The sequence below is a fragment of the Coregonus lavaretus genome (assembly GCF_964263955.1).
Source record: "Coregonus lavaretus genome assembly, chromosome: 34".
Lineage (NCBI taxonomy): Eukaryota > Metazoa > Chordata > Actinopteri > Salmoniformes > Salmonidae > Coregonus > Coregonus lavaretus.
Genome location: NC_140021.1, coordinates 33,802,469 through 33,810,286, shown reverse-complemented (window position 1 = coordinate 33,810,286; position 7,818 = coordinate 33,802,469). Strand labels below are relative to the sequence as shown.

The 7,818-nt window shown below is 43.4% G+C and overlaps 1 long non-coding RNA gene across 1 annotated transcript; it reads left to right on the top strand.

Moving 5' to 3' along the window:
• The first annotated feature begins 1,699 nt into the window (after positions 1-1,699).
• Positions 1,700-2,535, top strand: LOC311108886. Its single transcript, XR_014610558.1, has 2 exons — positions 1,700-1,929; positions 2,110-2,535. It is a non-coding gene; the product is annotated as an uncharacterized lncRNA (long non-coding RNA).
• Positions 2,536-7,818: the final 5,283 nt, after the last annotated feature.

Here is a 7,818-nt window from a genome sequence, read left to right as displayed (position 1 = left end):
ACTCATCCTTCTTCTCCAAACACGGCGAGTGGAGTTTAGACCAAAAAGCTCTATTTTTGTCTCATCAGACCACATGACCTTCTCCCATTCCTCCTCTGGATCATCCAGATGGTCATTGGCAAACTTCAGACGGGCCTGGACATGCGCTGGCTTGAGCAGGGGGACCTTGCGTGCGCTGCAGGATTTTAATCCATGACGGCGTAGTGTGTTACTAATGGTTTTCTTTGAGACTGTGGTCCCAGCTCTCTTCAGGTCATTGACCAGGTCCTGCCGTGTAGTTCTGGGCTGATCCCTCACCTTCCTCATGATCATTGATGCGACACGAGGTGAGATCTTGCATGGAGCCCCAGACCGAGGGTGATTGACCGTCATCTTGAACTTCTTCCATTTTCTAATAATTGCGCCAACAGTTGTTGCCTTCTCACCAAGCTGCTTGCCTATTGTCCTGTAGCCCATCCCAGCCTTGTGGAGGTCTATAATTTTATCCCTGATGTCCTTACACAGCTCTATGTTCTTGGCCATTGTGGAGAGGTTGGAGTCTGTTTGATTGAGTGTGTGGACAGGTGTCTTTTATACAGGTAACAAGTTCAAACAGGTGCAGTTAATACAGGTAATGAGTGGAGAACAGGAGGGCTTCTCTCTATGTGCCAACATAATTGCAAAAGGGTTTTCTAATGATCAATTAGCCTTTTAAACTTATAAACTTGGATTAGCAAACACAACGTGCCAAAAATAAATGTATGCACGCATGACTGTAAGTCGCTTTGGATAAAAGCGTCTGCTAAATGGCTTGTTATTATTATTATAACACAGGACTGATGGTTGCTGATAATGGCCCTCTGTACACCTATGTAGATATTCCGTTAAAAATCAGCCGTTTCCAGCTACAATAGCCATTTACAACATTAAGTGTCTACACCAGTGGTCACCAAACTACGGCCCACGGGCCGGATACGGCCCGTCAGCACATTTGGCCCGGCCCTCTGAACAATACCAGAGACGCTATCGGATTTTTTTCCTATTTGGCCTCCAGAAAAAAAATCCTAGGCCCGGCCCTGTCAAAGAGAGAACGGAATAATGGCGAAAAGGTTAGGTAAGAGAAAAATTGATTCAGAATGCAGGGTATTTAACCTGCAGTGGACAAACAATTATTTTTTTGTTCAATGCAAAGAAAAGGCTGTTTGTCTCATCTGTCAAGAGACGGTGGCGGTATTCAAAGAATACAATCTTCGCCGACACTATGAATCCCGTCACAAAGACAAGTACGATAGCTTGCAAGGCCAAATACGAGCAGACAAACTCTCAAAGCTAAAAAGTGGACTACTATCTCAGCAGAATACATTTGTACGCCAAGCTCAGCTGAACCAGGCATCCGTTCGGGCCAGCTTTCGGTTTGCTAAACTGATAGCAAGCAGCGGTAAGCCTTTCACTGACGGAGAGTTTGTTAAGAAATGTAAGCTGAAAAGTGCGTGGAAGCACTGGAAATGCTGAAGGCGGAGTTCGGTGTGCGATTCAGTGAACTACATGTTCATGCAAAAGAAATCCGTCTTTTTCAGAACCCCTTTGTTGCCGACATTGATGAAGCCCAGCCTTCATATCAGTTTGAGTTGGCTGAGTTACAGAACTGTGATGTTCTGAAAGACGCATTCAAGCCCAACAGTCTCATTGACTTCTATGCCGCCCTCCCAAACAACACATATCCAAACATCAAAAAACACGCAATGAAAATGTCCACAGTTTTTGGCAGCACGTATATCTGCGAGAAAACCTTTTCTCGCATGAAACTGCTGAAAACTCCGATGAGATCAAGATTGACAGATGAACATTTGCATCAGTGCTTGAGACTGGCTGTAACTAGAATGGAACCTGATATTCAACTTCTCACCAGCCAGATGCAGGCCCACAGTTCACACTGATGAACATACATAGGTAAGCTCACTTTTCTGACTTGAATGAGTCATTCTGAGCATAAACAAATATAATCATAATAAAATCTACTGGGATAAAATCCATCTTTACAACCATACTGGTAGTGAAATGTATTGTGCTGTGTAGGTGCTGTATCACTTAGTTCAGTTTCTCAACCTGCTTCCTTTGTGGTTTTCACAGGGAAGTTGATGAGAGAGAGCTGCAAACAGCGGTGTCTACAAGCCTACTGGAACCTACAAAAGGATTATAAGGAAGGAACACAAGAACTTTAAGAGACTGCTCATATGTGTCAGAGAGATTCTGCTCTGACAACTGAGCTGAACTTTTATCTGTTAAGATTGTGCATGGCACAACAGAAAGTTAATGTTCCATGGCTTTTTTTTCTATGAAGAACCCAGAGAGAGTTATTTAGTTATTATTTATTTCATAAATAGTGTTATTTATTTCCTGTTTTTTCTGTGAAGAACTCAGAGAGGGTTATTTAGTTATTATTTATTTCATTAATAGTGTTATTATTTGTTTCCTGACTTTTTTTCTGTAAAGAACCTGGAAAGGGTTATTTGGTTATGTGTGGCTTTCTGGAAAACAATAAATTTTTTAAGCTCCCCTACGATCGTCACACTTTTTCTGTTACAAACTGACACCGGCCCCCCATCAGAGAAGGGAAAAGTTATGTGGCCCTCACAGGAAAAAGTTTGGGGACCCCTGGTCTACACTGTATTTCTGGTCAATTTGTTATTTTAATGGACAAATAAATTGCTTTACTTTCGAAAACAAGGACATTTCTAATGACCCCAAACTTTTGAACGGTAGTGTATATACATACACACACATATATATATATATATATATATATATATATATATATATATATATATATATATATATACTGCTCAAAAAAATAAAGGGAACACTAAAATAACACATCCTAGATCTGAATGAATGAAATAATCTTATTAAATACTTTTTTCTTTACATAGTTGAATGTGCTGACAACAAAATCACACAAAAATTATCAATGGAAATCAAATGTATCAACCCATGGAGGTCTGGATTTGGAGTCACACTCAAAATTAAAGTGGAAAACCACACTACAGGCTGATCCAACTTTGATGTAATGTCTTTAAAACAAGTCAAAATGAGGCTCAGTAGTGTGTGTGGCCTCCACGTGCCTGTATGACCTCCATACAACGCCTGGGCATGCTTCTGATGAGGTGGCGGATGGTCTCCTGAGGGATCTCCTCCCAGACCTGGACTAAAGCATCCGCCAACTCCTGGACAGTCTGTGGTGCAACGTGGCGTTGGTGGATGTAGCGAGACATGATGTCCCAGATGTGCTCAATTGGATTCAGGTCTGGGGAACGGGCGGGCCAGTCCATAGCATCAATGCCTTCCTCTTGCAGGAACTGCTGACACACTCCAGCCACATGAGGTCTAGCATTGTCTTGCATTAGGAGGAACCCAGGGCCAACCGCACCAGCATATGGTCTCACAAGGGGTCTGAGGATCTCATCTCGGTACCTAATGGCAGTCAGGCTACCTCTGGCGAGCACATGGAGGGCTGTGCGGCCCCCCAAAGAAATGCCACCCCACACCATGACTGACCCACCGCCAAACCGGTCATGCTGGAGGATGTTGCAGGCAGCAGAACGTTCTCCACGGCTTCTCCAGACTCTGTCACGTCTGTCACATGTGCTCAGTGTGAACCTGCTTTCATCTGTGAAGACCACAGGGCGCCAGTGGCGAATTTGCCAATCTTGGTGTTCTCTGGCAAATGCCAAACGTCCTGCACGGTGTTGGGCTGTAAGCACAACCCCCACCTGTGGACGTTGGGCCCTCATACCACCCTCATGGAGTCTGTTTCTGACCGTTTGAGCAGACACATGCACATTTGTGGCCTGCTGGAGGTCATTTTGCAGGGCTCTGGCAGTGCTCCTCCTGCTCCTCCTTGCACAAATGCGGAGGTAGCGGTCCTGCTGCTGGGTTGTTTCCCTCCTACGGCCTCCTCCACGTCTCCTGATGTACTGGCCTGTCTCCTGGTAGCGCCTCCATGCTCTGGACACTACGCTGACAGACACAGCAAACCTTCTTGCCACAGCACGCATTGATGTGCCATCCTGGATGAGCTGCACTACCTGAGCCACTTGTGTGGGTTGTAGACTCCGTCTCATGCTACCACTAGAGTGAAAGCACCGGCAGCATTCAAAAGTGACCAAAACATCAGCCAGGAAGCATAGAAACTGAGAAGTGGTCTGTGGTCACTACCTGCAGAACCACTCCTTTATTGAGGGTGTCTTGCTAATTGCCTATAATTTCCACCTGTTGTCTATTCCATTTGCACAACAGCATGTGAAATGTATTGTCAATCAGTGTTGCTTCCTAAGTGGACAGTTTGATTTCACAGAAGTGTGATTGACTTGGAGTTACATTGTGTTGTTTAAGTGTTCCCTTTATTTTTTTGAGCAGTGTATATATAGATACACACACACACACATATACATACATACATACATATATATACACACACACATATAGATAGATAGATACACACACTCTGTACTATACAGTGGGGAAAAAAGTATTTAGTCAGCCACCAATTGTGCAAGTTCTCCCACTTAAAAAGATGAGAGGCCTGTAATTTTCATCATAGGTACACGTCAACTATGACAGACAAATTGAGAAAAAAATTCCAGAAAATCACATTGTAGGATTTTTTATGAATTTATTTGCAAATTATGGTGGAAAATAAGTATTTGGTCACCTACAAACAAGCAAGATTTCTGGCTCTCACAGACCTGTAACTTCTTCTTTAAGAGGCTCCTCTGTCCTCCACTCGTTACCTGTATTAATGGCACCTGTTTGAACTTGTTATCAGTATAAAAGACACCTGTCCACAACCTCAAACAGTCACACTCCAAACTCCACTATGGCCAAGACCAAAGAGCTGTCAAAGGACACCAGAAACAAAATTGTAGACCTGCACCAGGCTGGGAAGACTGAATCTGCAATAGGTAAGCAGCTTGGTTTGAAGAAATCAACTGTGGGAGCAATTATTAGGAAATGGAAGACATACAAGACCACTGATAATCTCCCTCGATCTGGGGCTCCACGCAAGATCTCACCCCGTGGGGTCAAAATGATCACAAGAATGGTGAGCAAAAATCCCAGAACCACACGGGGGGACCTAGTGAATGACCTGCAGAGAGCTGGGACCAAAGTAACAAAGCCTACCATCAGTAACACACTACGCCGCCAGGGACTCAAATCCTGCAGTGCCAGACGTGTCCCCCTGCTTAAGCCAGTACATGTCCAGGCCCGTCTGAAGTTTGCTAGAGTGCATTTGGATGATCCAGAAGAGGATTGGGAGAATGTCATATGGTCAGATGAAACCAAAATATAACTTTTTGGTAAAAACTCAACTCGTCGTGTTTGGAGGACAAAGAATGCTGAGTTGCATCCAAAGAACACCATACCTACTGTGAAGCATGGGGGTGGAAACATCATGCTTTGGGGCTGTTTTTCTGCAAAGGGACCAGGACGACTGATCCGTGTAAAGGAAAGAATGAATGGGGCCATGTATCATGAGATTCTGAGTGAAAACCTCCTTCCATCAGCAAGGGCATTGAAGATTAAACGTGGCTGGGTCTTTCAGCCTGACAATGATCCCAAACACACCGCCCGGGCAACGAAGGAGTGGCTTCGTAAGAAGCATTTCAAGGTCCTGGAGTGGCCTAGCCAGTCTCCAGATCTCAACCCCATAGAAAATCTTTGAAGGGAGTTGAAAGTCCGTGTTGCCCAGCGACAGCCCCAAAACATCACTGCTCTAGAGGAGATCTGCATGGAGGAATGGGCCAAAATACCAGCAACAGTGTGTGAAAAACTTGTGAAGACTTACAGAAAACGTTTGACCTGTGTCATTGCCAACAAAGGGTATATAACAAAGTATTGAGAAACTTTTGTTATTGACCAAATACTTATTTTCCACCATAATTTGCAAATAAATTCATTAAAAATCCTACAATGTGATTTTCTGGATTTTTTCTAGTTTTGTCTGTCATAGTTGACGTGTACCTATGATGAAAATTACAGGCCTCTCTCATCTTTTTAAGTGGGAGAACTTGCACAATTAGTGGCTGACTAAATACTTTTTTTCCCCACTGTGTGTGTGTGTGTATATATATATATATATATATATATATATATATATATATATATACACACACAGCTATGGAAAAAATTAAGAGACCACTGCAAATGTTTCTTAAATCAGCATCTCTACATGTATGACAGCCATTCCATTCCAGTGTCTGTTGAATTCCAACACAGGCACACCTCATTCTACTGAATTAGGATCACCTGAACCAAATCTTATTTATCGAGGAAAAGTATAAAAACCACTGCTGGTCATCACTATCCTCTTGCAATAGGACCAGCTGGATGGCAAAAACAGTGCTAATAGTACCTCAAAAGTAATATTAATCATAAAATAACTATTGACCATGCCAAAAGAGTTGAAAAGGAATGTTTTGAGTGAGGAAAAGAAGGGTTCAATTCTGGCTTTACTGGCAGAGGGATACAGTGAGCAGATTACTTCCATCCTTCAATTTTCAAAGACGGCGATTCATAAGAACAAGGTCAAGCAGCAGACATTGGGGACAACAAAGCTACAGACCGGCAGAGGCCAAAAAACGAGACTCTACTGACCGGGATGACTGCCAACTCATTCGAATGTCACTCAACAACTGTAGGATGACATTAAGTGACCTACAAAAAGAATGGCAAAAGGCAGCTGGGGTGAAGTGCACGGCGAGGACGGTTCGAAACAGGCTCCTAGGGGCAGGGCTGAAGCCGTGCAAAGCTAGAAAAAAGCCCTTCATCAATGAGAAGCAAAGAAGAGCCAGGCTGATGTTTGCAAAAGACCATAAGGATTGGACCGTAGAGGACTAGAGTAAGGTCATCTTCTCTGATGAGTCCAATTTTCAGCTTTGCCCAACACCTGGTCGTCTAATGGTTAGACGGAGACCTGGAGAGGCCTACAAGCCACAGTGTCTCGCACCCACTGTGAAATTTGGTGGAGGATCGGTAATGATCTGGGGGTGCTTCAGCAAGGCTGGAATCGGGAAGATTTGTCTTTGTGAAGGACGCATGAATCAAACCACCTACAAGGTTGTCCTGGAAGAAAACTTGCTTACTTTTGCTCTGACATTGTTCCCCAACTCTGAGGATTGGTTTTTCCAGCAGGACAATGCGCCATGCCACACAGCCAGGTCAATCAAGGTGTGGATGGAGGACCATCAGATCAAGACCCTGTCATGGCCAGCCCAATCTCCAGACCTGAACCCCATTGAAAACTTCTGGAATGTGATCAAGAGGAAGATGGATGGTCTCAAGTCATCAAACAAAGCCGAGCTGCTTGAATTTTTGCGCCAGGAGTGGCATAAAGTCACCCAACATCAATGTGAAGGACTGGTGGAGCGCATGCCAAGACGCCTGAAAGCTGTGATTGAAAATCAGGGTTATTCCACCAAATATTGATTTCTGAACTCTTCCTAAGTTAAAACATTAGTATAGTGTTGTTTAAAAATGAACATGAACTTATTTCTTTCGCATTATTCGAGGTCTGACAACACTGCATCTTTTTTGTTATTTTGACCAGTTGTCATTTTCTGCAAATAAATGCTCTAAATTACAATATTTTTATTTGGAATTTGGGAGAAATACATTTACATTTACATTTTAGTCATTTAGCAGACGCTCTTATCCAGAGCGACTTACAGTTAGTGAGTGTATACATTATTTTTTATTTTTTTCATACTGGCCCCCCGTGGGAAACGAACCCACAACCCTGGTGTTGCAAACACCATGCTCTACCAAATGTTGTCAGTAGTT